The 17401-nt window shown below is 45.7% G+C and overlaps 1 protein-coding gene across 1 annotated transcript in view; it reads left to right on the top strand.

Annotated features, from left to right (window-relative positions):
- LOC119089673 (dopamine receptor 2) overlaps window positions 1–17401 on the top strand; it is a 92587-nt gene that overhangs the window by 61764 nt on the left and 13422 nt on the right. The window lies entirely within an intron of this gene.

The raw sequence follows: 17401 nt of genomic DNA, 5'->3' as shown, positions 1-17401 counted from the left end.
AAACAGCAATGTTTTAGTTGTTGCCAATGGCCTGAGATGATAACCTGCTGCAGTTCAATCTGAACTATTTGCTGATCATTTCTGGTAAATTACATAACTCATTGAGCATTGGCCATTCGCCATTCGCTTAACATGATAACGCATCAGATATTTACCCAGTCCGATCTTTTTGGTTTGTGTAGCATGACCTATTTTCTCCGCTCCTTCCTTACCGACAATCTTTTTCTCTTGATTCTTCCGTGGCGATGATCTCCCATTTCAGTCAAACATGAGCTGAGTATAGTAAACTAATTATTAAATAAGCAATAGCCTGAGATGGCATGTGACCAAGCATAGCGCCCAAAATTTGGTCTAGAGTGACTCCCTGGAGATGGAATAAACTGAACTTTTCAACGGGTTTCCGCACATAATGAGTAATTCAAAATATAAACTAGTGTCAACGCAATTGTATCAGTCTTCAGTTTAAATCCACCGGGTCTCATTCGCCAATTATCTCAATTTCCTATGCCAATTACGGCGTGTGAACCACGTGTTCTGAAGAGCTGCTCCAAATCCCCTTTTAATCAAACTTCGCGATGCGTTTACCAGAACGAATTCGAAACCAGCCAAGCGCTGATGACGTATGGCCAATTTACTAGAAACTTCCTTGACCGAGCGCCCCGACTAGCCTGCCATTTCCGGGCCGGGACGAGCTCCACAGTTGGGCCGGATGCCAGGGATAGGGAGCGGCAGTACAGGCGGCAGCGTTCGCCGCCCGAAATCCCGCTCGGTCGCTTCCAACGTTTATTTTATAAAACTGTTGCTCTTGGACTTTGTGGCTGGTTTGCTTTCTGATCGGAGAACTTAAGGCACGCTCTCACAGGCGAACCATTCGAGACGCAAATATTTCGGGCTTGCTCCTTATGCTGTTAACTTCACTGCCGGCTGCTGTCACTATCTCGTTTGTAGAGAGGGGAATCCCTTTCATCTCTTTTTCAAAACCAGGTATTGGAACTTGGTTCCAGTGTGATCAGGATGGCTAAAAACTTGAAGTCGACGTAAGAACAGGGTATGATGTACGGTTCTTGTAGTCACCTATCCTTGGCCGGCGCCGGACACCACGTGACCAGACCATTGTTGTCGGTCTGACACCCTCCCCCGCCCCGTGGCCTGGCCCGGAGCCGCAAGTGCTCCACTCATTGCGCGAGGCGTCATGTGAGGAAAGGAGAGGATGCAGTATATGTTGCGTATATTACGCTGCGTATATTAAAGCCCATGTTTTCAGCCATTGCTGCGGACACGACGCTTGAAAGTCAACTCTGACTGAGGCGTCACCAGCTGACTACATTACAATGGGCCCCTGCGCCTGACTGGCCGCCACTCACGTGCTCGTGCTCATTCACGTGCTCGGTGCCAGCGAAACATCCTAAACCACATACTGGCATGTTTGAGAATAAGAAGGCTTGGTGAGAGGAAAGAGGCACCACCAAATGGCTATTTCGTTCCACTATGCTAAGCTTGGCAGTGTTGCCTTGTGGAAGCTCTATTTGTGATCAATGTGGAGTCGGGGCAGGAAATCAAGTTTCTTTGACGAGCAGCTGCCAAGATGTGCGAGAAAAACTTCAGTGATGTAAGCAAACAGGCCTTTCTCTCTCCATTGTGCTGTCCCAAACAATGGGCCGATTGTTGCCGGGCCTGGCCCTCGGGGTTATCGTATGCAGACGGCTACCCTCTGGCAGGAAATTGATCTGTTGCTGTCACTTCGCGGCCGAAATAAATCGCTGCCAAACCACTATTTGATGTAGCTTACAGAAATGGTGGGACCTATCGGCCATGATACCTTATCTATACATCTGAAACGATCGATTGAAAGAAACTGTACGTGTCCAAATAAACCAGGATGTTGGCGCGCCCTAAAGCAGCACTAATCAGAACTCCTCTGCAAGCGACCAGCAGAGTCAATTCCTCAAGGATAGGAAGGGACCGTCTGGTCCAAAAGCATGTTTGATGACCAGTTCAAAGCGATTCCGGGTTTTCTTTCTGTTACAAACAGAAGCTGCGCGAAAAAAACATGCGCGTCGAAAGAGTGCCCCGTGATCGCGTTACTCAGTTTAGTGCAAGTTTAGTGAAAGTTAGAGATGCTACCATGGGGAGCACTGCTCTGCCGGCGCGCTTGCCACGCCGCACGCGCGCTCTGTCTTGGGGCGATCCCAGAGCTGTTACAGCGTACTCGGGTGACCTCTGAACAACTTATTTCTCACTTGGATTAGCCCGTCTCATGCTGTGGCACGGGCGCCTTGGCACGGGGCGTGAAACGGCAGTCGCCGTGTTAGGCACGGTCGCAGCGTCTCCCTAAATAACACAGCGCCTACAAAACAATGGCGAGTGGTCTAAACGGTCCACGCAGTAGTATCAGGGATGCGTTACAAGCTTAGGGAAGACAAAGTGGGACGCCACGTCCGCCGGACTGTCAAGCTCAACTCTTCTAGTCAATTTTGTGGTGTGAGCGAGAAGTCCGGCTGCCGGCGGCCAGCGCTGGTCGTCCCCTCTGACCCGGTCTGCTGGCCGCGCCCCTGGCCAGACCTCCTCTGTCGGGCCCGATCTGGCCCGACCCCGATGCGGACGATTGGCGGCGACGGGTAAACACGTCGGCTGCCCCTGGGCTGCTCGCTTTACCGCCTTGTTTGCCGAGTGGTGCGCTGTTTTGGTACGCCTCTCGGCCAGCCCTCCACCGTCAACACTAGCTTATCTAGGCCCATGGACGCCCTGCGTTCCGCAGCCGTTCCCTCTGCCCGGGGCAGCGACTGATCTCGAACGGCAGAGAGGACTGCGCTAACAGGCTGCACGCCGTTCCCTCGGCCCGGGCAGCGACTGATCTCGAACGGCGGGGAGGAGTGCGCTGACGAGCTGCGTGCCGCCGCTCTCGGCATGGTTTTTTGCCGACATCGTTTTTTGAGCATTTTAGGCCAGCGATTGGAAGGCATGCGCCGTGTTGTATTGTATATAGTCGTGCACGTCTCAGTCTTCGTCACGGTATTCAACAGCAAGTCCGTTATTCTAGTGTCTGCCCACCACCGCCTGCGGCAAAACAATCAGGACGATACGTAGCACGTGACGAGTGTAATTCGGTTACAGATATGGCGATCGTGGTGATACGCTTTGCACCGAGTTTGGTAGCTTCAACGAAAATGATATTTGTAAAAATAAAGATGACACCGAACTGCAAGCCAACATGTGTATGCGAGCATTAGACGTCGACTAAAAGTTGTCGCATAAAGCGGCACTAAAAAAGCCATTATACACACCCATATATATATATATATATATATATATATATATATATATATATACGTGTACGTGTCATATGTCATCACACATATATATATATACGTGTACGTGTACGTTAACATTCCCAATAAGAATGCTCCTTATGGTGACGCGAGAAAAAGATAAAGCGGAGCACCCAACCTGTTGCCGCAGGTTTAATGTGACCCGTCGTTAGTGTGTCCAGCATGTTTTTTAAATATACGGATCATTTATGAAAAAGAAATGAGTCCGTATCTTAGTTACGGAAATAACCTTTTCGTTGTGGTAACCTGCAATCTTTACCCAATATGCTCAATCGTCTTTCCACTGAGTGGCGTTTCGGCAGATTTTCCTTTGAATCATAAAAACGTGTCGTTTCCATGAAATGTGCCTCGCTAAAAATATTTATAAGACAAAGTACGGCCCCGCTGACTACCTCTCTTGACTAAGAACCGATTTTGACCTACGAGAAAACTGGAAAGAAATCGAACCCATCCTGACTCAATGAACATTGGGTTGATTCCACAGTCTGTTCTTACTTAAACCGAACTAAAACATATACACAACATACATATTAAGTAATCAATCATAGTTATATATGTGTACATATATATATATATATATATATATATATATATATATATTATATATATATATATATAGTACACATATATAACTATGATTGATTATATATGTTGATTATATGATTGATTATATTGATTGATTGAGTCATGATATGATTGATTGAGCTATATGATTATATATATCTATATATATATATATATATATATATATATATATTATATATATATATATATATATATATATATATGTACACATATATAACTATGATTGATTATTAATATGTATGTTGTGTATATGTTTAAGTTCGGTTTAAGTAAGAACAGACTGTGGAATCAACCCAATGTTCATTGAGTCAGGATGGGTTCGATTTCTTTCCAGTTTTCTCGTAGGTCAAAATCGGTTCTTAGTCAAGAGAGGTAGTCAGCGGGGCCGTACTTTGTCTTATAAATATTTTTAGCGAGGCACATTTCATGGAAACGACACGTTTTTATGATTCAAGGGAAAATCTGCCGAAACGCCACTCAGTGGAAAGACGATTGAGCATATTGGGTAAAGATTGCAGGTTACCACAACGAAAAGGTTATTTCCGTAACTAAGATACGGACTCATTTCTTTTTCATAAATGATCCGTATATTTAAAAAACATGCTGGACACACACTAACGACGGGTCACATTAAACCTGCGGCAACAGGTTGGGTGCTCCGCTTTATCTTTTTCTCGCGTCACCATAAGGAGCATTCTTATTGGGAATGTTAACAATTCAAGGCATTGAGATAGATATCGGGTATGATGGGAAAAGCTTACTTGTATCTATTGGCAAGCTTTCAAATTTCGAAAACGACCCTAGGTAGCCAAATTTTAAAGTTTGTAAAAATGCACCCCATTACGTCATTGTTTGATGGCGCCATGAAATCTTTTGTGCCGACAACAGTACCTGGCGGCATCTGGCAGCCAGACCTAAAGAATACCTCGAAACGCACGAAAGCTGACGCCAATCGGCCATTCTCGTCGCGGGCGCTGTGTTGGGTGGCGGATTAGTAAATGGCTTGTTTGGCGACTTTTTGCCTTCGCACTGGCCGTAAGAATAGCTTTGGTGAGCTATTTGACATACACAACGTAGCAATCGCCAGCTTTAGGTCAGATTATTAATATCAAAGCACGATATGCTGTGAAGACTGTCATTTAGTGTCATGAATCTCTTACCGAAACCTGCCAAGGACTGTTGAGGATGTCAATATTGCATTGTCGACTTATCCTTGCTTGCAATGCTGTAGCCCGGACATTAATATCATGTAATGTGCAGAGTAGTTGCTCTCGTTATTATTTGTGACTAAAAATGCAATTGCATGCAAAAAATAATAAATCCGTAACATTGCTGTGAATTTAACGCCAAGCATTGCCATTTTTTGGGTAAAAATAATAAGATTGGGCTACCAATAATGCTTTTCTTGCCCATGGCTATTTTTGCAATTGCTAGTTAACCCTGATATAATCATTGTGATGCAAACGCATTCTCGCTGGTGATAGTCCTTTGGCGTTGCTTAATCAGTTGTTGCCAAGCGTTCATAAATCATAAGCTTTATTGTTATCTCATAGACTTGACATAGGGTAGTCAACCAATGCAGTATGTGTAATGGAACGGGTCAACAGCGTCATCGTGGCACTACCTCAGTGCTGTACTATGGCATGACATAATTAACAAAAATGCAGTTTTTGTACTGCAATCCCTGTTGCTTTCATGAAAAATTCCATCATGAAAAGATGGGTCAAGCGTGCATTCTTGTATTAGCTTCGCATCTGACGTACGAGTGACCAAAAATACCTGATACAATATATACAAATCGATTTCAGCAAAGCACACAGCCAATAAGTGCTCAGCCTGCTTTGGGAATCCGCAAAACGTAGGTGACAAAGATGCAAACACGTCTTCTGATTCCAAAGTCATGCAACATGCTGCAGCAATCAGGCTGCTTCACTCAAAAATATTGTTCACACAATGACACATGTATAACAATAAAATATTACATGTAGTGAAATGATACTGCAAACCTGCTGACCTTCATTAACGCTGGCAAGTGCATGTAGTTGTGTTTAGATGGGCGAAGTGCAAGGAAGTGATGAAGCTGCCGGTGTACACAAGGTTTATGATAAGAATATTATCAAGTCCTATCCAAGAAACCGACAGCAATACTTCTCCACCTTTCTCAGCCCCCAGCGGCTCACACAAGTTGCAGTGACTATGACAGTTATGACTTACGAGCAATGCTTGCCCGCATACAGCATTTGTTAAGACGGTCGTATGCGCACCCATAATAATACAGCACTATATTTTCAGAATTCTGAAATGAAAGACAATTTTGCAAAGCTGTATCATGTGAGGTTATACTAAACATGTGCAGTAACGAGTTGTTTTATCAAATTGCATCTTTTCTCGTAATTTCCGCACAGGTTTTCAGTTATAACACCGCATTTCACCGTGAGCCCCCTTCAAGACAAGGTTGCAACGGAGGTTCATAGTAATACAACTTAAGAGGTTGTACTTGTAAGACGCAATTTTTTGTTCAAGATTTAAATTTGTCCTACAATAAGCGTTAAATATTTAGTAAAATATGCACAAAATTACCGCAATATTTCCCTAGCTTTATAATTCCTTGATAACCTATAAACCCGTGCAAAGATCTTTGCTCCGGTACACAAGGCGCCAACTGGGCTGTTTGTAAGAAATACGTCAATATAAGAAGAAGAGAAACTCACCAGCAGGGGAAAAGGGCAGATTTGCCGGCGCGTCTTCTTTTTTATAACATTCGGGAGAGTCCCGTTCTTTTTTCTGTACTATACATTTTTGAAGACAGTGGAGTTTTCTTTCAATAACATTGATCGATGGTCTATAAAACACGAAAAATTCCCCGTTGATGATGGGTGCCGCACAGCCCCAAAGTGCTCACACTTATGTTCGCGACGCGCATTCAGGAGCGAAAACTTACTAAGTCAATCATCTTCCGTGGATTGTATCCTACGTGACGCATCGCCGCTCTTGCGAATGTATCAGCGGCGACGCTGTTTTGACCATAAGCAGAAAACAGCCTGTAATATAACGTCAATCCTATGATGTTTCAATGACGACATCAACGTGTAGGTGACTTTGAAGAAGTTTCGCAATAACCCTTCGCATTTTTGCAGGGGTATTACTCGTGAACCAGAGGGTTTTTGGTCTTCAAAAGGTCCTCAAGATGGTTATTTCGGTTCAGAACCCCATGTAGAGGTGGAACATTTCCTTTAAGACGCATGTCGACAAGATGAGCATCAACCAAACTTACGTTCATGAGTATTTATCACTTTGCTTAGTTCGGTCGCCATCAACACCACTTGCATGATACACATATTTTGAACCACATTTCCAGAAATGTGTAGCGAATGTATGCACACGGTATGGGGAAACGGTATCTGTACGATGAGTGCATGTAGGCGGTGTGATACTGTGTACGCATTCAGGTTTATGTGTCGATATGTGTGCATGATATTAGTTATTATGATTATGTGCATATTGTGTGTGTGTGTGTGTGTGTGTGTGTGGTGTGTGTGTGCGTGCGTGCGTGCGTGCGTGAGTGCGTGCGTGCGTGCGTGCGTGCGTGTGTGTGTGTGGTGCGGCGTGCGTGCGTGCGTGCGTGCGTGCGTGCGTGCGTGTGTGTGTGTGCGTGCGTGCGTGCGTGCGTGCGTGCGTGCGTGCGTGCGTGCGTGCGTATGTGTGTATGTGTGTGTGCATGTAGTAAAGATGTACATAGTCAAAAGATAAATAGACGCATTTCGCGCCCGTAAACAAAAGACAAACGCACCAGTTACGGCGCGGTACACAAGGCAACTGACCGTCACGCTACAATAAAACACTGCCATCAGCCGGGCGCCATCCCCTCACTAGTGGATACCACGGGGTCGCGGAAAGATCGGTACGGCAATTCGCTGACAGCGTGACAGCCTGCACCGACGACAGGGGCACTAGTTGTATCACAGGTGCCAACTAGGCATGGCGACGCTGTGGGGTCAAGTTACAGGGGCAGGGTCACAATAGGGGAGGCTGTGTCGCATAAACGTGACGGAGTGTTGTGGCACAAATACCCTGCGTTGAGGTGAGTACAAAAGAACAGGGACAAATTCCGTCTGACAGGTTCGGTTTCACGAATGAGGAATCTAACACAAGTCAGAATCTATCATAAAATCGCTATAAATTAACGCAAACAGATTCGGAAGCTACCGGCCGTTTCCAGCACTTGACTGTTGGATGCATTCCTCGCTGACCTCGAATGACATAAGATGACACTACGGACTTGTGACGAACAGCGTAGCACAATGCACTCATGAATGTAATCTCAGCATGCTGGAAAATAAAAGGAATATCGGAAACTAATTTAGACGGAGGAATTAGTTACTGAATTTATTGCAACATTAACTAGGATTACTTCATATTTCACCTAATTCTCCTGACTTCATCACGCTTTCTAGAACTAACAAGCTAACCACAGCCCCGAATAAGGTGCATAAACTGAGAACAGGATTCAAAGAAAAGCAATCATGCTATCAGTTATTATTTTGATGCCGGTTTTACCTGATCTTTAACGATGATAACTTTATGGTAGATAACAAGTGTCTTGAACATTTATGGACAGATACGACGTGTGCTCGCATGCATACGGCTCGGGCTTATTTGGTAATTTGTGCAATTCAAAATCGTTCCAATGCTTCTGGAGGAAATTCAAAAGCAAACAGAGCGAAGGGGGCGGCCAAGGGGAGCTACACTGACTTACGCAATGTTAATAGCGAGCCAGCTAACCTTAGCTTTCGCTGGTTTGGTTATCACCTTTTTCACCGTCGAGGAACGGGGCTGAGGGATTAAGCCCACATCAAAATGCTATTATATTTATTGTATGATGCACGTTGATAGAAATTTGCGTCGCACCCTGATTCCCGTATCATCTTCCTACAAGCAGCCGTTTATTGCTGACTTCACAATTTGTCGTTCGCGTCACCGTGACACGAGAAGAGGCAGGCAGGTGCAGTTCACACCATTGTGCTGCTAGCAATTTGTCCCTGTTTAAGTCAAAACCAGTCAAATGTTAACTGAAACAGTTAATAGAAATAGGGTGAAAACCAGGATCAGCTGCAGCAATTTTTGGGCACATCATTAAACCATGTTGGTGGTGGCCAATGCTTGTAACACAGGTTTAAACGACAAAGCTGTGCTGATCTATTTTCTTTGTTTTCATCGCGTAACATCCCCGCTGTTTGCCCCCACAACATTCAACTCAACCGTTCGGCGCATCTTATCACTGCTGTTGCGAGCTCACGCTGGTCGCCTCCAGGCACGGCCACTTCTTTCGGTCGGCCGGTAGCGCGTAGTCTCAGAGCGCAAGCCCTCGTCGGTACAAACAAGGTCAAGCGCCAGAGCGCGAGCCAGTCTGCGTCTCGCGAGCGGCAGAATCGATCTCGCTCCCAGCCGAATGGGGAGGGGTGTGACCGGCCGCTGCACCCAGCACCTTCCGACCTCACGACTGCTGGCAGCGGAAGAAAGGGGCGAGGCGAGAGAATTAGAGAGAGAGAGAGAGAGGGAGAGAGAGAGAGAGAGAGTGAGAGAGAGAGAGAGAGAGAGAGAGAGAGAGAGAGAGAGAGAGAGAGAAGAGAGAGAGAGGAGAGAGAGAGAGAGAGAGAGAGAGAGAGAGAGAGAGAGAGAGAGAGAGAGAGAGAGAGAGAGAGAGAGAGAGAGAAGAGAGAGAAGAGAGAGAAGAGATAGAGAGAGAGAGAGGCGATAGTAGAAGTAGATGCGAGAGAGAGAGATATAATAGGAGGAGGACAGAGAGAGAGAGACAGATACGAGCGGAAAGGCAAGACAGACAGACAGACAGCGACAGACATACGGCAACTACGGACAGACAGACGACCTGAGCCGTGACATGCAGTGAGCTAGAATCGCTTTGAAACTTGAGGTTGGAGATTTGAAGAATTCTCATCTAAAAAGACCGTGTGAGAGTGAACAACTGAGTTCACAAAAGATGGAACTCGGGCTAGTTAAAGATACTTCAGCAAACAAAGACATACATTTCAAGTAGGCATGGATGTAATGTCCTAAACCTGACAAAACTATTTGTTAACATCTTGGGCCATTAAAGTGAAACAGAACACATTAAAGCATACTTATTTGATAACAGTGTAATAAGCATCAAAAACTTTTTAACACCAATGACTTGATGCTGCACTTTGCACTCCCTTTCCAGATTTTTTAAACACAAAACAAAGCAAAGGAATTCAGCAACAAAACAATAACGGAAAATTCCACAGGCATAAAGCACTAAAAAAAACAACCCCTACACATCAATCCATCACCAAGTCAAACACATCAGACATGCCTCTGGCTTCTGTTAAGATAGGGTCAGGGAAACTAAATATTTTGTCACTGTTTCTTACAAAAAGCAATGCTTATTTCCATGAAAGAAGCCTACCTATGCCTACCCTAAAGAGGCTTTACTTCATCACACCCTGTCTAACCTGTTTGCATCACAGCAGCATTTGTGAATCACTGATTCTTGCACAATTCCTATTCCCACTCGCCATGTCATTAACCAACGTCACAAAACTTCGAGTAGCCCATATGTTAAACATCATCTCAACTCACCTCACCTATCTGTTGACAGCAGCACTTGTGATAAAAGCATGATAAAGCTCATTTTTGGCTGGTTTCAACTTGTCTTTTCATTCAGTTCATTTGTGTCAGCTTGTTGACGCCAGGCAAAGTTGACAATTCACAAATCAAAACACTTGGAATCACTTCGAACAACTGATTCTGATTGCCATAGTTAACCTCTGTGAAGGGCAGTAGTGGGCGTGCTCCACAAAACAATATTTGTTCTCCAAAAGTAACATAACTTTTAGAAAACCATACCAGTTTTGCTCCTTGCCCTCTTAGCTGAAGCAAAGGCATCAATTTAGGTTTGTTTATTCATATGTAATGACAAACTTTGAGGTGCTGCATTCACATTCTGAATGGGATGGTATGACTTTATGCCACATGCTGATATTTGCCTCATATAATTGTTATGAAGCTCAGAGTATCCCTGTGTTAAAAGTATGGTGCATATATACAGTACAGTCATTTGCCAGTCAGAAAAATGTGACAACTATGGACAACATCTGGTCAAAGCAGCCATGAGGGAACACTTCAAGAAATTTGATGCAATTAATCGAGAATAATATAATAATATAATAATCGAGAATAAGGAACAAAATAAGCCAATTATACGCCTTGTGGCATAATAATTTGTCTTATGACAAAACTAAGCGGATTAAAACAGAAATTCGCCACCAAACACTTCCGTATTAGCTGCGTCAAGTCTGTCTCAAAGCTTTAGATGGCAGCATAAGGTAGCCTAGTGTGATCGCCTGATGAGGTAGACACTGGAAAAGCTTACCTTTAGCATTATCGAACATTGCCATGTGCAAAAAAAGCTCAGCTAGCTGAGGGTTTAACAAGCGGTGAAATTCGGTTCCATGCTTGAAATTGTCTCCTTTATTCCTTGTGAATTGTTCACTTTTGCGTGCATACCAAACATGTTTGGGCGGCTGGGGAACTAACCCAATTTATGTATAAAAGACGTGCAATTTTGGAGTTGGAGCATTTTCCAGAGAAATTGGCAACATTTAAAAAAAACAGATGGTACCTTTAAAGGCAATGGGAAGGGAAGGAAGAATAAAGTGATATCGCACTCGCATGATGGCAAAAAAAGTGATTAAATAACTATAAAGACTGATACTTTTTTTGCAAAATTTTGTGATCAGCTGAGTTGACTTAAAATCTGTGGACATGAGTGCTCAAATGATGATATTCATCTAGGGAGTTTCATTTAGAACACATTTCTTGAATTTTTCACTCCTGCATTTCGAGCGTAATGCAATTTAGTGGTCAAGTTTCTTCAGGTAAAATATATGCGTGGAGTAACATTTTCTATCAGGTTTGGCTGGTGTTTGCACAAGGCTCTGCTTTCGTGGTGTGGTAGCGAGACCAAAAATATTGGGGATGAGTGAAAACCTTGCATCTGGCACGCTCCTGCCGATTATGATGCATTTTGTAAACAAACCAAACATAATGCGTGCAAGCGGTTGGGGTCGATGGGATTCTTAGAGTTGGAGGCACCTGGCGCCCTTGCTCTATGCATACATAGACATTATTCAGATGTAGGTGAGGCAGGACGTAGCGTAGTGTCCAGGTTCTGTGGAGCCCTGTTTATGCTTGGTGGTTTAAAGTGAGCTTGCTTTTGTGTGACATCTGAAAGCCTCAGAAAAGAAAATGTGGGTTTGGCAAGTACGATTAGACCATATCCGGCAGGAGTGGGAAACTTACGTAAAATATCGAGAAAAGGAGTGGAAAATTCGCCGTCATAGGATATTGCTTTAACCCAAAGTCGGCAATTCTAGCACAGTGCATTAATAAAGCGTTTTGAGCTGAAATAACCATCTTGAGGACCTTTTGTTGGAGTTCACGCTCATGTCCTTTTTAACACCCAAAACGATCTGGTTCCTGAGTTACACGCCAGCAAGAGGTTTATTTGGACCTTATTTCGAAGTTGCCTCGGCGTTAATGATGCCATAGAGAGGTCATACGACCGCGATCATACTACAGGCTGCTTTCTGCTTATCTTCAAAACAGCATGGCCGCTGGTACATTCGGCACGTACTATGCGGCACGCATGATACAATGCGCGGAAGATGATTGGCTGTTAGCAAGATTTCGCTGCCGAATGCGTGTCGCGAACATAAGCGTGAACACTTTTTGGTTGTACGGCAGTCGTCGTCAGCGGGTCATTTTTCCTTATTTCTAGGTCACAGGTCAATGTTATAAAAAAGAACGCCACTGTCCGCAAAAAAGTACGGCACCCCCAAAACGGGCACTTCCCCAAAAGTTAACAGAAGAAGACGCGATGGCAAATCTGTTTTTTTTCCCGTTGGCGTTTTTTTCTTCTTCTACTGACGTATGTCTTACAGACAGCTCGGTTGGCGCCTTGTGTACCGGAGCACAGAGCCTTGCACGGGTTTATGGATTAGCAAGGCATTATGAAATTAGGGAAACATTATGATAACTTCAAATAGATATTTCACCAACTATTTCAATCATAATGCACCTCAAATTAAAATCTTAAACAAAACATTGTGTCCTACAAGTACAACCTCTTGAGCCGCATTACCATGAACTCCCGTTGGGACTTTGTTTTGAAGGCAGCTCACGGTGAAATGCGGTGTTATGACTGAAAATCTGTGCGAAATTGCGAGAAAACCTGCAATTTGATGGCTCTGCGAGCTGTGCAAGTGCGAGATTACACCTATTTGACAAAAGAGTGTGAATCGGGGGCTTGAAATATGTGTGATCACTGGTGATGTGTGCCAGTGGCTTGTATTGATCTTGATGTGATGGAGAGTGTGCGTGCGAGGTTTGTAATTCTGACAGAGAACATTGTTGTGGCATTCTTTAAGCCTACTGGCTCTGAAAAGATGTGATATATTGATACCTGCCTCTACCTTTACGTTTGTGTTTGAACATGACAACGGAACGCTGGCAAACTAAGAGAAGCATTAGCATTTCTGTTGCAGGGGTGCACAATAAGGTGTGTCATCAGCAACAAAACCGCGTGGGACAAAGAAATTCTTTGGCGCACGAGTCCAAAAGTACACGGGATAGCAAAAGTTATTTCCAAAAACTTAAATTCGTGAGGCGTGAGTCGATTAAAATAAGACCGTTAACTGACGCCCGGCATTGCAGTCACCCCATGCTGGGCGGCCTTCGCCGCCGCATGCAACACCAAGCCGTGGGCGGCTAGCCACACAAAATACCTTTGCGTGTAGAAACGATGCTACCGAGCGCTCTTTAAGCCGTCGTACGAGAATGCCCGATCTAAGATCTAATATGCGGATCAGACATTGCCCGATTGATTGCCATTTGGCGGAAACTTTGTAAGCTGTTGGGTATGAACTCGTTGTACGAGTGTGGTGGTTTGCATTGCTTTAGACTTTCACTTCTCGAAGACAGCTCTTGTGATGCAAACAAAGCTATGTATAGCTTATGACTCAGAATATATTGTCTGGTGTACAACTTAATACACACAGCAAGTTCTGCAGCCTGTACCACGGACGTAAAGAGGGGGGGGGGGGGGGGGGAGGCGGTAGGGTGATCCCATACATATCTTGCTCCTTGCCGAGGCTGTGTATTCGATGCACCGGCCCAAACAGCAACTGCTCACAGACTGGAAACCCCAAACGCGTGTTGGCAGAGATCGCACGGTAGCAGAAATATCTTCCCAGCTGGGTTCCACATTTTGCCGAAGTTCCAGCTCCAGCCGCAGACGTTCTCGGCAGTGCGGCGCTGCGTCGCACTTCTAAGGTGAACCAGATAGGGCAAGATTGCCAGCAGAGCCTGCACTTTGTTCCACAGCTTTCAGTCCCTGAGGTCTCGCAGTGGAGGCTGCGTGACTGGTCCGTGTCAGGGAATCAGTTCGGTGTACCTCACGGCCTCGAAGTTTACCGCTGAGATGATGAAGACCCTGGGCTGAGTGAGACCCTCGGTTTGCTGCTCACGGGCGGGGTGACGATCGGAACCGCCTGTTCGCGGACCATGCGGTTCGCATCCCACGCCATGTCCAGCATCAGCTGCTCCGGACGGACCCAGTACCCGTTACGCCGGAGGACTGGCTGCACCGTGGCCTATGTGTGCTGCAGCAGGTCGCGGAGCAGCGCGATGCTTCGGAACAAGTTGCGTAAGCCGAAGTCGCAGCCGCTGTTTTGCCGGATGGCGAACCATGCCGACACATAGTGGCCGACCACGCCCTGGACGAGGTTTTTGAGAGCACTGCTGGATGTCTCAGTAGAGATGTGAACTAGGAGCAGACGAGCGGCGAGTGTCAACCATCTGAAAACGAAAGGGAATATATTAGAACACGTCGCTACGAACTTAGCATTAAATCATACAAAAGTTATTGCGCCTCTTTAGTGTATGTAATTATGCCGATATCCAGAGTCCTTAAATGTGACGGAATACATGTCAGCCAGCATGCTAGTACGCATGAACCAGCCAGAAAAAGATGCAACGTGGTACGGCACAAGGTATAATAATAAGTAAGTGCTCAAAGGTGAGCACATGAAATATCAATTGATACCTGAATATTAAATACTCGTTGCTATAAATTCGAAGGTAATGTGTTTTCATATTTACCTGACATGATTCGATGGCCCGATTTACTGCTGGGCTGCCAGGTTTCGGAAAAGCCGTTTTGAACGCCGGAAGCCAGAAGATACAGCAGCTGATGGTTGGTGCTCAACTGCTGAATCAGGTCGATCGGCAGGTTTGGCACGTGCCCCGACCTGGGCTTGAATTCCACAATGTCCCTTCCCAGACCTCTCCGGTACTGGTCTTGCCGATGGGTCTAGAAACATTTCGATCCCGTGGTCGTGCTGTCCAAGCTCAGCAGCAGATGGAAGAGGTTCAGCTCGTTGCCGTGCAGCTGGCAGATGAACCAATGTACGGATGACTCGGTGGCCAGCTCAAACAGCCGGAACACGTCGCCTATCATTTCAGTATTGACGGCCGTGCCATCGCAACCGAGGACATTTACGTGACCGTCGCACTGCGGGCTCACGGAGTGTAGCTCGTTGAACAAGTGCAGGGCGCGGCCGAATTTGGACGTAAAATGAGTCACGTAGCGGGTGCCTGGCTCAGTGATGGCAATCACATGTTTCTCGACGGCATTCATCTGGGTCCGTATAACTCAAGTAGCTCCTACCTTCCCGGCCGTCGGAATAAAGGATGGCCAAACCTGACTCGTGGATTGCTTCACAAATTCCAACCAGCCGCCTCCCTTCTCGCTCTGTCTCTTAAGCAGCAAATCTTCTTAGGATCTACGATATTTGATTTAAAGTAGCCAGTCCGACTCTGCTGTCTTGTTGAAAGGCGTTGATGATAGTAACAGCGTCCCGGTTCGAGCCACTGTAGCTGTCAACCGCCAGAACGGTGTTAGTCAGATCGTTGACATTATATTCTACAGTGACAATGGTCTCAACCGGAACCAACAATCGGCGTTGTCGCAACGTTCTACCATGTACGGAACTGTGTAAGAATCCGTGCTCTCGGCTGACTCGCCAGCGCTGAGACCACTTGGTCCTGGAGCAGGCTCTGGGTCAGTACTAGCAACCAGCGCTGGCTCAGCAGGCTGCGCGGGCTCAGCAGTCGGCGGGGAAAGCGATTCAGATCCAGCAGCAGGCACTGTCTCACTAGCGGCCGAGCCACGACGCCCTTGGAGCTGTCTGGCCATCCTCTACACCTCGCGTGCCTCCCTAGTCACAATCATATCCCGGTCATATGACCCCAGGGTAGGCTTCCGGTGCTGGCACTGGCCATTCACGGCGGCCTCCTCCTGATACCCTGTGCAGGCAACTGGTCATGAAAAGCTGCACTGAGGCTTACACTTGCATTTCGCGACATCAAGAAGCTTTTTGAATTTCACGGTGGCGGCATTGCTGTCTCTCTTTCTTTCTTTGATTTCTTGCTGATTGCTCTTTTGGGAGGATATCAATCCCTCTCGATTAAGTTTGTCACGTATTTTAGGTCATGAACAGGAATCGCCTCGTTGGTCCACAGTACCCTGATTTCTACCGTCGTGGTCTTGAGTATGATATTAGTGAGATTCCTCTTCGATTCGCTCAACCACCTGATGTAGCTCAATGCTTTCCCGCAGTCGGCAGTTGGTGGTGGGACAGTAGAGCCGGGTGGTCTGTCACAAAATGTTCTGTGCGCGACCGTGTAGCCTTTGACATGTTTATGCAAGTAATTGTTCGAAAGAATTGTTTCGGTATCTGCAAGACTACACTAATAAACTCATATGTCTCACGCAAAAAGCACATAAATTGCAAACCAACATCACAATGATGCGTTACCAATAACAAACTCGAACCTATCCCGGTGTGCTGGAGCATTCTCATAACTGCACAGCTTTGGATTTCGCCAAAAACGAATGTTCTTTAATAAAAAGTCAGCTTAAAAGCTGTTTGGCAGTGTTTTGCTGGTGCTCTCCATGATATCCACTTCATACTTAATCTACCAAATACCAGTAGTGTGGAAAGTGGCGGCTTTCAGGCTTGTTGGAGGAAGATCCGAGTGCGTAAAATAGGTGGCGCTAGTATCGAATATGGCTTTCTTGGCCTGTCAAAGAAAAACTGCTCCCGCCTCACGGATATCAACGCTGGTGCGGTGCGACAGACCTGAAAGTTGATCATAAATCCGTGTGCCAAGGAAAAATTCTGTCTCAGCTGATTTCAAGAGATTCGCCGCTTCGATGACATACCCTAGTGTACAAAGGCAAGCTGGTGCTTCATTGTGATCTTGCCAACATTTTTAACCTATTGAGGTATTCCAGCATGAAATTAAGCCATTGTGTGTCATTATATCAGCAATTAATGTTGGCAGTAGGCGTTGGTGCGTGTAGCTAATTTATGGACATGCTCAGC

Source organism: Pollicipes pollicipes, unplaced genomic scaffold, assembly GCF_011947565.3.
Source record: "Pollicipes pollicipes isolate AB1234 unplaced genomic scaffold, Ppol_2.1 Scaffold_3087;HRSCAF=3621_pilon_pilon_pilon, whole genome shotgun sequence".
Lineage (NCBI taxonomy): Eukaryota > Metazoa > Arthropoda > Thecostraca > Pollicipedomorpha > Pollicipedidae > Pollicipes > Pollicipes pollicipes.
The sequence above is the reverse complement of the archived record's forward strand: the minus strand, read 5'-3'. Positions and strand labels throughout refer to the sequence as shown.